The following is a 16,274-nucleotide window of genomic DNA, read 5'->3' on the forward strand; positions in this document are numbered from 1 at the left end:
ATTGTGTTTTGCATCTGAAATGTAATAAAAGTTTGTACCCTTCAGGGGAAAATACAGCTAAGGTTCATCAATTTTTACCATCTTTAATTCTGCAAACCCTGGAAAACTAATTCAGAGCAATAGTATGGCTAGTTAAGATGATAAATCTCTAATTAAACATGGAGATATCTTCTTAAATGAATAATCTTTATCTAGATCTCAATGTGTCTCAGCATATTTAACTGTCTGTATGTGGAAGAAAAATCAAAGTAGGTCCATAATTTTCAAGGTAGAGAGTTTGAGTTATTTTGGAAGTGCTATTGACATGAGTGTAAATTATTAATATCATAATTTCCTAAAAGCAATTTTTGCCACTTCATGAATATGAACTTTATGAAAATTTTATTATAATTTTTCCAGCCAATTACTTTGTCAGAGGACTACAAGATGGATTCTTTAAAGCCTGAGTTTCAGTCTAAATCATGTTGAAATCTGAAATGCTTCAGGGACTGTTATGGAAGGGCACTGGTCTTATGTGTGAAGCAAAGATTGCAAGTCAAGCAGGAACATTTTGTTTTCCAAATGTGATTTTTGCTGTTTATGTTTGTAAAATAGCTTTTAATAAAAGTATGAGTTAAGATTTAACATTCATGATTTATAAATTTATTAGAAGTATTTGATTTAATAATTATTATAACATATTTGTGGAATGAATATTCATGGATAGTTCAATCTGCAGTAGACTAAAGCTGAGAATTTTGCCCATTATATATGAGCAAAATCAACCAAAAGGGAGGAAATCACTGTTACTCTGTCATGCATGTGCACACACACACACATACATAAAATCATTCAAACTATCTATTAAAATCTGTATATTATTACCAAAAAAAATGTTGGCAAGGTTATGTATGTGCTTATAGTTGTACATTGGATAGCTAAAGTCAACATGCTAAAAGATAGAAGAAAGAATTTTAAACTTTAAACAATTATAAGGTGAAATGAGTAAATCAGATTTCATTTGAAAATTTCTGGACCTGATAAGCAACAACTTGACATGTCAAGGAAAAGAAACTTTTACCCCTGTGGTTCCCAAAAAATGAATGTTCCATGAGTCTACAGAAGAAGGATCTAAAAAAAGATGGAGGATCTACACTGTTAGGGGTGATTAGACTATTTATTGTGGACTTGCCTTGTAGACAGAAGTTAGTGACTTTAGATGCACAGGCTTAAAACCAGGAAATCAAGGACCCTAATAAAGAAGACTCAAGTTGCTAGATGCTAGCCTCTATACAGCTACTTTGTTGACACTTTGTCATATTCAATTACTAGAAGTTTGAAGTAAAAAAAGGCAACAAGAAAAATGGAAGTTAAAAAAAAAGAACAAAATAACAATAGCAACAAAATAATGTGTTGCAGGAGGTCTTGGGATGAATCTGAAAAGACAAGCTTCTTGTATTTCCAATGTGCCTTTTTCATTTTGTGATGTTGTAAAAATAGGGTCTTTATTAGATACCTCTGGTGTTTATAATCCCCACAACAGAAGTAAAAAGGAAATGAGATGTTCCATTTTTAATATTACACATACAATCATTTTAGAGTGTGGAGGTTAATTCCCTCCACAAAAGTTCGTGAAAGGAATTAAAGGAAATAATTTGAACATTTTAATTCTTTTCATGCATTTCAAGGAGAGGAATTAGGCACCAAAACACAAAACAATTATATGTGTAATTTAAAATACATATTGATTTTTTTTCAGAGCAATAGATAGGCAATAGCACTAAAGTGTAAAGCTTACCTTGCAGATAAGTGAAACATTTGTCTACTTAATAATGCAAAACTAAAAGGACAACTGTAGCAGATGCCTCACTCACCAAGATGATATTGGTAATAACATGAATCCTAATCATTGTTACTTAGAAGGAACACATGAAACAAACTAGGCATAGACAAAGCTACTGTTTAAATTTTCCTCCTAACTTCCTGTTATATTAGAAAATTTACTGCCATGTTTATTTAGAAACTGTTTGAATCCCGAGCAACCTTTGATAGAATCAACAGTCCCAAACCTCTTAACTTGCTGTTAACAAGATAGCATGGCAGATATCATAGAAACTAATAAGAACAGGCTTTGAGTCCTAATACTAGAGATTAGAAAGGAAGTTTTTCTCCTATACTCTTTGGCAAGTTCCTCTACTTTTGGCACTTTCAAGTGCAAAAAGTTTGTGAGTTTCATTTATGATGATTCCTTCATTTCTTTTCAAATTACCAGACTGAATCTTATTTGCAAGATCCACCTTGTATTGGGCTTCGTGAAGTCACATGTGAAGGGAATGCCCAGATCCTGAACTCCAAAGGCAGATAGATATGTGAAACTTGAATTTGTGTCCTCTTTGGTCAGTTGTGTTCAGATGTGAACAATCAAGTCAAGCGATATCAGGAAAAGAAATGTAGGGGAAAATCAAAGTGTGTGAATATGCTATGGATTGAATATGCATATGAACCACAAAGTTCATATGTTAAAGCCCCAGACCCTGAACCCCAAGTCCCCAATGTGACTATATTTGGAGATAGGACTTCTAGGAAGTAATTGAGGTTAAATGAGGTTAGAAAGGTGGGGCCCTAATATGATAGGGATGGTGCCCTTACGGGAGGAGAAAGAAAAACCAGCGCTCACACTTTCTTCTTGCTATGTGAGACACAGAAAGGCGGCAGCCATCTGTGATACAAAGAGAGAGCCCTCACTAGATACTGAACCTGCTGGTACTTTGATCTGGGAAGCCAGTCTTCAGAACTGGGAGAAAATTAATTTCTGTTGTTTCAGTCACCCACTCTACCTTTTTGGTATTTTGTTATGGCAGACCAAACTGACTAATGCTGTGTATGTAGGGGAGATGAAGGGGGTGTTCTACTCCAGAGCTGTGCAGAACTGATGATAATACCGCATGCTCCTTAGGTCCGGCAGGCTTCTAACCATATCTCGTGGCTAGGGAGTGAAGAATAGAAAATCTTTCTTTTGTCTTCTACCAAATTCTAAGCTAAGTGAGTTGTGAAATTGTTGCTTACTTGAAACCATGATCTAAGAAAACTGTGAAACTATGGTAGATATGAGCATTTTAATGTTTCTGTAGAATCCAGCCACCTGGACTGGTACAGAGTCCATATCAGTACCAACCTTTGGTGTAGAAAACTAAGTAAATGCCTAAAAAAATCAAAGTTGAATTAATTTTATCCCAGTTATGCACAATTTGAATTTTGTAGCCAAGAATTTAACAAGGAAGTCCTTCTTCCTAAAGTTTAGACTGTGGTAAATAGCTTTTGTAATTTATCCATCTACTCATCTCTCCATCCAATTAATAATAATATTATGTACCAGGCACTTGGGGAACTAATAAGACACTTTTATGAACTCTCAGCAGTGGGGTGGTACGGTTGATGCTGGGGTAAGGAGGATGGTGGCTGTAAAGAAGAGTGAAACTGGGGCACCTGGGTGGCTCAGTCGTTAAGTGTCTGCCTTCGGCTCAGGTCGTGATCCCAGGGTTCTGGGATCGAACCCCGCATTGGTGCTCCCTGCTCCACGGGAAGTCTGCTTCTCCCTCTCCCACTCCCCTGCTTGTGCTCCTTCTCTCACCTTGTCTCTCTCTGTCAAATAAATAAAGAAAATCTTTAAAAAAAAAGAGTGAAACTGCTCAGTTAGGAACAATGTATCAAGGGCTATGGGAGCACAAAGCACAGAAGACTGACTCTGCCTCTGTACAGGGAGAGTTGGCAGTGAAGGCAACTGCGTGAATGGTAGTTCATGGACATGGAAAGATCCATGTGTGATTTACCTGTGTGGAATCGGGGAAACAGCTCAGGGGCAGAGAAAATAGAAATTGGTGACTAGTTGGACACATCAGTGGGCAAATTGAGAAAATATGGTTCAAATAGACTTCAAAACAAAAGTTTAACTTTTACATCCTATTCTTACTTAAAACACTGCTAACTGTAATGAAAAGGAACTAATTCAATAAAAATGAGTTGCTGGCTGCTGTTCTACATTTTAGATGTAATCAAAGGACATAGATCAGTGAAAATAATATTAATGGGCATAAAGGGACATTTGTGTCTTAAAATAGTAACTTAGTTAAAATCCAATAATATTCTTATCACTTCAGTGAGCATCTACAGTAAATCGCTATAATTCCATCAAGAAATTCACTTACTAGATAGATTATTCTAATTTCAGTTTTCACCATAGGCTCTGGAAGGGCACTGACAATACTAACTCCAAAAGGTTTTGAAGAAAGGGCTGTTCTCTTATATTCTTTTTTTATTAAAGATCTTTTTTAATTTATTTATTTGACAGAGAGAGAGACAGTGAGAGAGGGAACACAAGCAGGGGGAGTGGGAGAGGGAGAAGCAGGCTTCCCGCTGAGTAGGGAGCCTGATGCAGGACTCGATCCCAGGACCCTGGGACCATGAACTGAGCTGAAGGCAGACGCTTAATGACCGAGCCATCCAGGCACGCCTGTTCTCTTATACTCTTATGCAAGCCCAGCCAAGAATATCCTTTTAATCAGCTGTGTGGTCATTTGCAAAGTAACCCTCCTTTGAACTGCCAGAATTTTTTTTTTTCAATAAATGAATAGATGAATAGTAAATTAATTTATAATTATATTTTGGGCATGTGCAAAATTAAGGTCTCTTTCTTCACTCAGTCTCTCCCCTGAACCAAGAAAGACCCACAAAGAGAAAAAAAAAATCTGATTAACTCCTTGAGAGTAGTAGATTATTAGCTAAAATCAGAACATCAAAAAGTATTATTGACTCATTAAACATAATTACTCTTTTGGAACTGAGAAGGATTCAAATCCCACATAATGCATACTCATTCTCTCAAAGAGCTTACTACCTTACCAGTGTGGTGGGAATAATAAATAGGAAATAAATGGAGAAGAAAAAATATGCATTCAGATCATTTTCAGAAAAAGAATGTGGCCAAACTATATTTTATTTTTCCCCAATACATCTGAATTGGCATTCATTTTTGCACATTGTTATATTTCTGCCATACGCATTTAATATATTTAAGAAGAGGATAGCACCCTCTTTTCAAATAAAATATTCAATAAATGGTGTTTGGTGTTTCTAAATGTTGAAATCAAGATATAATCTGTGTACCAGCATATTCAGTTATATTTCATTTTACACCATTTTTTTTAGTAATGTTAAAAAATACATTTTTATCTCTAGGGAATATCAAGGGAAAGAATACATTTAAACAACAGAATTCTAAAATTGGTCAAGTCAATCAGCATTGAGAATCATAATGGAGAAGCTAGAGATAACAGTAAAAGAAGGTAATTATTTGCTCAGCACAGGATAAAAAATTTCATTCCATTGCATTAACTGAAACTAACTATAAATGCCTTGTTCAAAAGTCCTGGTCTGTATCACTAAGGATAAAGATAATGTAAATTTCATCTTTAATGTAAACTTTTAAGCTTTGTCAAATATTCTTATAATATTTGTAACCTGAGCAGATATTTACAGTAACTAATAGAGATAAATATTTGTAGTAAGTACTTGGTATCATCAATGAAAAAATATGTCCTGAGTTTAGTGTAAAAAAATGTATTTTTTTAAAAAGTAAAACACGTGGGCCATATATCACCTACTGAATGTGTAATCTTGCTAATTACTTACTATTTGGAAAAAGTCTTTGAATTTGAGAAGTGCCATATGTCTTAATATTATTATTTATTATAGCCTCCATAAATCAAATGTATTTGCAAATGAAGTAGTGTTTCTTTGATCTCTAGGGATAATTAGTAATTTTTGGTCTCTTCTAAAATTATAAATCATAACTTCTCAAAGTTTATATTAGAACTCCATCCTACTAATATATAGAGAGAATTCCTTTTTTTAAAAATATGGATATTGAGGATAAAGTTTTTATTTTATGTGCTGATAAGGAAAGGACAATATACTAAAAGGTGGCATTTTATTTGTATAGATAACATATATGGAAAAATCAAATTTTGGGTGAAATCCCACAGCAAATTAATAATGAGATACTATTTTGCTTATGATGAATACTACCCTGATATGGCAAAGATTGGAAAACTGACTTTACAAAATAAGTCTATCATCAAACAAATTAAATAGATAATTATTGGCAAATACAAAATCATGGTGCTTATAGATATAATTAGATGTGTTTGGGACAATTTTTAAAATTAAAATTGATTTTCAAAAAGTAGTTGTTTGAAATCATGCACCATACCTTGTAGAATTGAACCAGGCAAATTCAAATTGAATAATAAACTATTCCAATGATTCTGGGGTCTAAGACTGAAGATTCAGAAAAGGGTTCCAAAAGAAAAAAAAAGAGAGAGAAAGATAGAGAGAACACAAACAGATGGAAAGTGCTATGATAGATCTATAGATGAGAATAGCCAGAGAGTCAGATGTATCAGTCATTTGCTCGGTGACAGAGACCTTCCTAAAGGGCTTCCCTTCATAACGAAGGGTTTCTGGCTTAATATGAAAAGGCTCTGATGATTTACTTTGCACTAGGATAGAAAAGACATTTTCTTTACAATTTTATTTTTGCCACATGTTCTATTTTTTATGCAGAATATACTTTGCTATAATTTTCTCTAGCTAATGTACCTATTATTTTAAGATTATTCCCCAGAGCTAATTAACTTCAGCAGGTTTAGACCTTATCATCTTACCTTATGGCTTTATATTCTTCTAATTGCTTGAACAATGCTTTCTGTCAGAAAAGACGGTTTCATTCTGAATATTTGGAGTATTAAATTAAGTTCAACAAACATTGAGTTGAAGTTCTCATATGTGTAAGGTATAAAAATTCTTAAATAAAATTAAAATAGAAAAAATGTTCATGTTAATTTTAGAGATAATTGAAATCTTCTGATATTGAAATTCTATTGTAAATACAAAACATGAAAATAGTATATTATTAGATATGTTAGGTAAGTCTCTAAAGGGCAAAAAGGGATTGAAAACAAGTGCAGTATTTAAATAATTCAACATTTCTCATTTTTCCTTAAGTTATATGAGTAATTTAGCTAATTATAGACAGAATTTGGCTGGAGATATGTAGCCTTTGAATTTAATGTTAATTACCTTATCATAGTTTCTGGCAATACATTTTAAAGAATGGATCAAGTGACGTGTATCTAGAACCAAGCACAACTTCCGTGATATGAAAAATTAAAAGGATTTTTTTTTTAATCTTCATGCTGTATAGAGTTTTAATTTAATTGGCAAGGGTTTAATTACTCTGTTGTTTTTTCCTATATGGCCAACTGATTCTAATTTAAATAGTGTGTAAAGTAAACTTTTTGTAATTTCAAGGTGACCGTTTGCTTGGTATTAGGTAAAACTAAACTGTCACATATTTAATTTGTTCATATATGATTGGTCTTACCCAATTACCAGGTCACTTTCCTTTACTAACAATGAGGATGAAATTATCTTCCCACATAAAATTATTTGTCCTGCAAACACAGACTCCCAGGGGGATAAAATCAAAACAAAAGAAAGGGTGTGTTTATTTGCATTTATTCACTCATGAAACATTTTGTGGGCACCTATCATTCCCAAGGCCTTACTAATTAATATGTGTACTGAATGCAAACATGAATATATACTTCCTGTCCTGAATAATATCACAATCTAGTGAGATGAAGAAGAAAACTACTGTAAAACTGATCAGCACAAAGTAGGAGCAAGAATGTGGTGGGGATATGGAGGGTGGCCATGCTGAGTTGGCCCAGGAAAGTTAAAGAATGCTCTACCTAAGTGGTGAAGTGTGTGGCTCCTAATTAGTGTGGTCACATCCTTGGAGAATCTGATGAAACCTATAGGGGCCCTATACTGGAAAAACACATATATAATGTAAATGCAAAATTGTTCATAAAACTTATGTAATGTGTTTGCATCTATTTTATCCATATACCAAATTAAACTCTTCACAAAATGCCTCACTATTTTTATGCAAAAGTTAATGGTCCAATTCTATAAATAAGAAAAAAAAAGAGCAAGAAATAGAACTTGTGGCAAATTAAAAATAAGTTAAACTTTAACTGTTCAAAATTAATTTCCTTGAGAAGGCAGCTGCTTGAATAAGAATTTCAGTGTGTTATTTTTTTCTAACATCGTTATGTACACATCATCTTTGACATAAATTGAGGTTGTCTTCCTTTTGATTGGAAATGTTTCAAACCTTGCCAGTGATACCAAAAGGAAGCGGGGCTTCTACTATAGTCAGCTCTGTACATTAGGATTTAGCTATTTAATGTAAGTCCAGAGTTATCCAAGGTTCTTCATTTGAATTCATGTGAACAAGTTGTTCAGGTCAGATTTGACCAGGAATGCTTCTCTAATTTTTTTTTTTTAAGTCAGTGTCAGAATTTTTCAGTCTGTGCTCAATTTAAAAGTCATTTCAGCAGGACCATTAATCAAGAGTTCTGTTGTGATTCCAGGGGGTCTAACGATATTTCCTGGAAGGATTGTGCAAGGTTTTGTCACTAATAACTTAATCCTGAAGAAGTGCTTTTTATAGCATTGGGGAATTTGTGTAGTTGCCTACCTCTAAACTTCTCTCCCTAGTTAGGAAGTTAGACAAGGTAACTTGCAGTTTATCCTCGCTATTGAAAATAGTGTCACAGGGGCCTAGGAGAAAAAGCTTATTCATTATTGTGGCCAGAAATACCCGCCAAGTAAGTCAAGCCACGAGGAAGCTCTATAAAATTATTCTGAGGATGAGCTTTCTTTTTCTTGAACTTTTTACTCAAAGTTCAATCAAGGGCTTTGGAACATGCGCTCTGGCAGGTTGGCAAACTTCTATGTAGTAGATGAACTTCTCTTTTCATCTTCTTGACGTATTTCTTAAAAAGGCAGTGATTCAAGACCTTGGCTCTGATGAAGTTGACAACTTTTAGGACAGTAGACAAAAATTCTCTCAGGATTTCTGGCAATGTTTTTATTGTCTGTGTATTCCAACTTAGAAATCAGTGAGTCATGGTCTTGTGTGGAGCTCCTTTCTTCACCAAGGCAGCAAAACCATGGATGTTGCCAACCCTCAAAGGTGCTCCGTCTGTGCTACGAGTTACCAAGCCTTTTCTTCCAGTTAAGTTTTCCTTGGCAAAGAAATTTACCACACTTTGGAGATGTTGGTGGCTCTTATAATTTTCAAAGAGGGGGGTGCTAGAAAATAGGCAAACTTCTTCAATATTATAAAAATAATACATCATAGAATTGTCAGGTAAAAATTTTGGATACAGTCACTGACAGTATTTTATTTTGCTCCAAACCACAAATGAGCCAGATTCTTTTCCAGGGTTCATAGCATCATCATGGCTGGTACAAAAGAAGTGTTTTTTAATTTGCTTATAAATGTAATGTTTAAAGCAAATATGTCTATAGTGGAAAAAAAAAGCCCAGGTTAAGTACAAATGCATTCCTTTCATATCAAGTTGCCTTCTCATGACAGTCATTTTGATTGTGTTGCATACTTTCATGATGGACAAATGTAAGATGTTTCATCAAAATTGTTGGCATCAGATTTCTTTTCCCTGTAATCTTGCTATATGTTATATACTAACTATGTATTCTATGAAATTTAACAATGAAGGAACAGACATTAACCATTCAGAGAAGGGTTGGGCTTAAAATGCCCTTGGAACATCACATATAAAGGCAAAAAGTAGAAATGTCTATGAGATTTTATAGATAGTGTGTGGTTTAATGGGGCAAAAGTTTAGCTTGTTGGAGGAATAAGGAGAGAAGAATTTTAGAATATGAGACTTGAGGGTCAATGAACAAGCTCAAAAGTTCCATGAACCAAGAAAAACAACGGAAAAGTAGATTCCTTCTATTGCATTCTTTCAACTAGGAAAAATAGTTTTGTGTCGGATGAAGACAAGCCATTGCTTTCCTTTCAACAAATTTAGAATATCATAGGTTGTCATTATTTAAGGTCAGATCTGACGACTTGATTGGACGTAAGGATCTGATTCCAAGATGCCTCACTCAGGTGACTGGCAAATGGTGCTGGCTTTTGGAAAGAGACTTCAGTTCTTCTGTGTGTGAACCTCTTTATACTGCTCCAGGAGTATCCTAATGACACTAGCTTTCTTCAGAGTAGATCATTCACAAGAGCACAAGATAGATGCCAGAATGTCTTTTATGACCCAGCCTCGCGGTCCTATGTAATCCTTTCCCCAGTAGGCTGCTGGTGAACAAGCAGTTTCATTCAGTGAAGGAGGGATCTGTACAAGGTATGAATACCAGGAGGCAGGTTATTGGGAGCTATTTGGGGGGCTGACTACTACATCCAATAATACTCAATTGCCATCATCACACAAGCAGAACCTTTGGGATAGTCAACCATGGATAAGAAAAAAAAAATATTCCCTTTTCCATGTCAGAATAGAGGTAGAGAAAACATTTTAATCCAGTTCTTTAGGGATTGGAATGGGTCAACTAATAAACCCAAGAGGATACTTTCAGTGAAATGTGATAGACCAAAATCAATTATTCATTCCTTTATTTGAAATTGTATGGACCATACAATTTTATGACAATTGTTGTTCCCAACATAAGATTTAAAAACAATTTAAAGGGTGCTTGTTATATATTTTTATTATAGAAATACCTTTCAATACCAGTGAATGAATTATGTATATCAACTTCTTCATTTATAGAGCATTTAGTTTAATAAAGAATTTATTTTCCCAATATAATTTTAACATTGATTAATATAATTTACTTTAATATACTATATATTAAATAATTTAAAACATTTATAATTAAAAAAATTTTAAACTTTCCCCTTTTTAAAATATAAAAATACTATATTACTTAGAAAAGCAGAGTGGACTTGAACAGAATCAAATATTACAATGTAATTGAAATTTATTTTTGTCCTATATTAGCAGCCATTTTTTTCCACAACAATGCAAAAATACTCAGCTATTTGTAAATCAACAAAAGGTCTTGGGGCACCTGGGTGGCTCAGTCGGTTAAGCGTCTGCCTTCGGCTCAGGTCATGGTCCCAGGGTCCTGGGATCGAGTCCCGCATTGGGCTCCCTGCTCAGCAGGGAGTCTGCTTTTCCCTCTGCCTGCCTGCCACTCCCCCTGCTTGTGCTCTCTCTCTGTGTGTCAAATAAATAAATAAATAAATAAAAACAAAAACAAACAAAAAACAAAAGGTCTTTTTACCAGATGTAGTAGCAAAAAATATAAGTACTTTTCTCCATATTAGCCAGGGTCTGATGTATATATTGCCTTAGTCTTTCAGACTTCCTGTTATAAAACATTGTAGATTTTAGTCCGATTTATGGAATACAATAAAATATAATTCAGCAACAATTCAGTTTTTATTAATGCCCTGGAATATGCTAAGAATTGGAATACTGGAACACAAAGATGGTTTAAAGATGGTTCTTACCCACAAAAAGTTCACCTTTTAGTAGGTGAAATTGACATGTCCATAGTTAACCTACTCCGTGGTTAAGGTTGTGTGTATTAACCATGCGCATAACGATGTTGGAAACACAGAGGAATGAGCTTGAGGCTAAATGCCCTGTGTAGTGGTGTTCTTCATCCAAGTAAAAAAGTGCATGTGAACAACTTTCTGTTGTACAACTGTACATGGTTAATTGTTTCATTTTAAACGATGGAAAAATTCAAATTCAGTTTCTGATCAATAGACCAAGCTATCAACTGTGGTCATGTCAATATATCTTTGCACTGTTTCCTCAGTGCAATTAACTTGAATAAACTTCCTCAGATTCTTCCTGAGGCTGGTTCACTTTCATCTCCCTTTCTCAGTTTAAATGTAACTTTCTCCTATAAATCTTAATGACCACTCTATCTAAAATGAGCCCCCAAATTATTTTCTAGTTCATTATCCTATATATTTCCATAATGAAATTACACAATGTTTAATTCTCTCGCTTATTTCTGATTACTTTGCTGGCTCCATAATTAGAGTGGAAAATCAGTCTCTGTGCTTTTGAGCAGGTGATAAAGGGATGGTACCCAGAGAATCCTCCTCCCAGATGTTCTTTTTGTTTATTTAAGGTTGTTCAATTGTCTGATTTGGTTTTTCAGATTGTCTCAAGAATATACTAAGGACGGAAAAGAACTAGCCTCTGGATATGCTTTCACTTTGACAGTGTCATAGGATTAACCACTGCAGTTGGGGGGAAAGACTAGAAGGGCATCTTAATATTAATAGTCTTTATCTAGTCCCTGGAGAATTGTTTACTCCCTAGTAGAATCAAGACTTGTTCCTGCCTGCCGCCTCCCATTCCACCCCATTTATCATTTATTTAAGGTTGCCCTCTATAAAAAAGTTGCTGTGTAAGTATATAGAAAATATGAAACTTGAAGGAGTTTATCTATTTAAAGGGGTGATGAACTACATGCAGATCTATTCAAAATACAAGGTAGAAAAGGAGGCAGGCAAGTAGAAGGTATACAGTCCTATTTTTGTCTTTAATGGTATGCTCCTAAGCATTTCATTTAATAGAGACTTCAGTTTTCTGATGTGCCAAAAAAGAAAAAATAAGTGTCATGGATGAAATTACCTCTAAAGTTGCTTTGACTCTAACATTCTGTATTGTAATAAGTGTTAGAACAAAGAAAAGGTCCTATGGGAATTCAGTGCTGTTCGTATCACTTCTGGCAAGGGATTAAAAAAAAGAGCTTTAAGAAAAGAATTTTATGCTTGAGAGTTCTCAAGAATGCATTGGATGGCTAGATTTTGAACACTTAGAAAAAAGTGTAAGATGAGAGATGGGGAAGGGCATTGCAGGTGGATAGAACAGCCAGACAGCACAAGCTGGAGTCAGAGAAATAAAAAAAAAAGAAGAAGAAGAAGTAATTGGTCCATTTAGGCTGCTTCATACATATCAGATAAGGCTCAATTCTGGCCAAATAAAATAAGCAGATTTTATTTTCTTTCTGTGCAAATGAAGGGTGTTTACATATTTGGTACAATATTCTTCAGTACAGGACATTTCATCTACCCGAGGGGATAAAGACTTAATGAACACCAATGTATAATAAAAATTAAAAATATTGAGTGTCATTAGATAAATCAGATGCTTATTAGGGTATTAATAGTAACCCTTAATAAATGGAAATTTCTCAACTTGAAAAATTTGATTTCTGTATTTTCCATGTTTTTAATACATAAGAATTGAATGATTGCTTATAATAGAAATACTTCTTGTGAATTTAAATAAGTACTGATCAAACTCAGCCTTTCAAAAAGAAACTTATTTTAGCATCATATATTGTTATGAAAGACTGGAAAGCTGTTTTTAATTTGAGTTCTAGTAGCTTACTGATAATTTATGAAATTCATATTTACTGGTATCTGTATGATGCGTAATATCAAGCTATCATAGTAATTTTATATTAAAATGAATATTTATCAATATATGTTATTTAAAATCAGGGACTAGATATGATTTTAGAAAATAGAATTATCTAGCATAATTACTCATTAGAATCAAATGACCTTCCTTCAGATTTTTAACTCTATTTCTCCTCCAATTTTGATGTACTTACATAATGGGTTACAAGAGATACTCAGAGATAAATATTGAAATTGTTATCTAGGGATTTAACTTTGGATATTTTATTAATATTAAATTTCATCCTTCTGTGTGTTTGAAATACTTGCTGAAATGGTTGAGTAGATATTTAAAAGACTAAGAACAGATTGCTCGTATGGAAAAACGAGAGAGAGAACTGCAAAAACTAATCTTTAAAATGAACTTGGGCAGAGGCCAGGAATATGAGAATGCTCAATTTAAAGTAATCTGAGCTTTTTGATGGTAAATGTGGGAGACTGGTTAATCTTTCTTACAATATGTGTACCATTCTGCCTATTTGAAAATGATAGGTATTTGAGGGAGATGGATATTTATAGTCACAGACTACATCTCAGATAGTCTGTAATATAGCATTCTGATATTTTTGCCCACAGTATTTTTGTTACTTATTATTGACCTTCTGACCATATTATTAGGATTCATTTTTTTATGCATTGAGTTTCTTTCTAACAAATGTCCTTATTTTTATTTAATATTTCCTTTCTCTAATGTCTGGCATATTTGTGCTGTGTTTATCCTGGCCAAATAAAGTATGCTACATGTAGAACTCTGTAAAGGTTGTACAAAAGTATTTTTTATTTACTATTTGAAAAAGGTTTATATCTTACTTTCCTTTTTAATGTTTTTTCTTTAATGGTTAAAAGTTTTAAACAACTAAAGATTTCATTTACTGCTGACTAAATTGAATCATTTACCTGCTCTAATCTATTCTAAAATAGATGCCCATTGCTTCAGGTCATTTATCTGACTATAATCTAGAACCTATAATTTGTTTATAATTGTGAAGGATTGCAGTGACCTAAACTCATTGTGATTGAACAAAAGAATCATCTCTTTCCAAAGGCAGTTTATTGTTCCTTTTATATCCTTCCATAAGAAAGATATTTTAAGGGGCGCCTGGGTGGCTCAGTCATTAAGTGTCTGCCTTCGGCTCAGGTCATGATCCCAGGGTCCTGGGATCAAGCCCTGCATCGGGCTCCCTGCTCCGCGGGAAGCCTGCTTCTCCCTCTCCCACTCCCCCTGCTTGTGTTCCTGCTCTCGCTGTGTCTCTCTCTGTCAAATAAATAAATAAAATCTTAAAAAAAAAGAAAGATATTTTAAAATTATAAACTGATATACTTACTTTAGTTCTTCATTTGTTCTTGGCTTTATTCCTCTTGATGCATCTTCAAAATATTTAATTTTTATCAATTCATCCTTTAAGTGTCAAATTCACTCTCCTAGATTTTCAGTATTTACTCTCTCTCTCAAACTTTATGTCCTGTTCAATTATAGGACATTTATATAGTACCAAAGCTAATAGTTACATATGTAGGAATGAACATCGTGGTTGAATGATTTGTTTGATAGAAATACAGGTTTCCCCTAGCAGCAAAGACTGGGTGACAGCACTGAAGGAGTGTGATAATGATTTGTTTATAGAGTTTTTGAAAAGGTGTCTTCACTTGGACCCCTCTGCTCCTTTGACCCCAGCTCAAGCATTAAGATATTTTTGGTGGGGCGCTTGGGTGGCTCAGTCAGTTAAGCATCTGACTCTTGATCTCAGCTCAGGTCTTGATCTCTGGGTCATGAGTTCAAACCCTGTGTTGGGTTCCACACTAGGTGTGGAGCCTACTTTAAAAAAGAAAAAAAGAAGATATCCTTGGATCTTTGGATTAATAAGTATGTGCCCAGACCTCTCACCATTGAAAAGATGTTAGGCAAACAGGTGGTAAATCCTGCAAATGCTCTCCAGCGACTGGGTTCCAAGCTGCCTCCACTTGTCAGAATAGCTGATAAGCTTAAAGATAACTTAACGTCAAAAACCAATGCACGTGGTATACCTCTGTGCAGTGTATTGCCAAAACTGATTGGCTAATAGTGCTATGCTCAGAGATGAATAGGTATATATTTTTAATTATCTTGCAAACCTGAATGTGGAAAAAAAAATACAAGCCCATTGGTGGATATGTTTTTTGTTAGAGTTCTCTTTTTTTTAACAAGGCACATTTTTTATATGACTGTAAAAACAAAACAACAAACAAACAAAAAATAAACTCTTCAAAGGATAATTACCTAACCAGCTTGTGTTGCCCATCCTGGAATGTACATTAAATGACTTTTTATAGGTCCAAAAAAAAATACAGTTTTTTTTTTTCCCCATAATCTTTCTCTTTTAAGACACTGAATCTTTGTCTCTATTTTCCCTATTAGATCATTATCTTTTCCATTGATGCTTTTCTTTCCTCTCAAGTGTCTTATTTCAGACTGAACAGGTTTCATTCGTTTTCCAATGGAATTTACAACATTTGATGAAATCATATTTTCTCACAGTCTGGCAAACTATACCTGGACAACCCATGTCATTTTAAGATATTATTTCAAAACCTTTGTAGATAGGTCTACACAAAATTACATAAATTTCCTTCAAATCTCTCTAATGCTCTTCTCTTCAGGATCTTCTACTTTGGGTATTGAATTTGTTCTGTTGCTAGTAATAAAGAAACTTATGAAATGTGACATATTTGGATGCCCTACAAGTAGACAGGATAGACACTGACTTATAAAACTTGTTTCTAGTTTTAAATAGATTATTTGATGCAATATTAAATATTTTCTCATATACTACTCTCTTCTGCTACTAAGATGTACTTTCCAGTGGCCATTATT

At 34.1% G+C, this 16,274-nt stretch overlaps 1 protein-coding gene across 2 annotated transcripts in view; it reads left to right on the plus strand.

Moving 5' to 3' along the window:
- Positions 1-16,274, plus strand: part of NEGR1 (neuronal growth regulator 1) — an 851,501-nt gene that overhangs the window by 223,309 nt on the left and 611,918 nt on the right. The window lies entirely within an intron of this gene.

The sequence above is a fragment of the Eumetopias jubatus genome, unplaced genomic scaffold (assembly GCF_037043125.1).
Source record: "Eumetopias jubatus isolate StellerSeaLion01/CBP00866 unplaced genomic scaffold, mEumJub1_p1.0 scaffold_4, whole genome shotgun sequence".
NCBI lineage: Eukaryota > Metazoa > Chordata > Mammalia > Carnivora > Otariidae > Eumetopias > Eumetopias jubatus.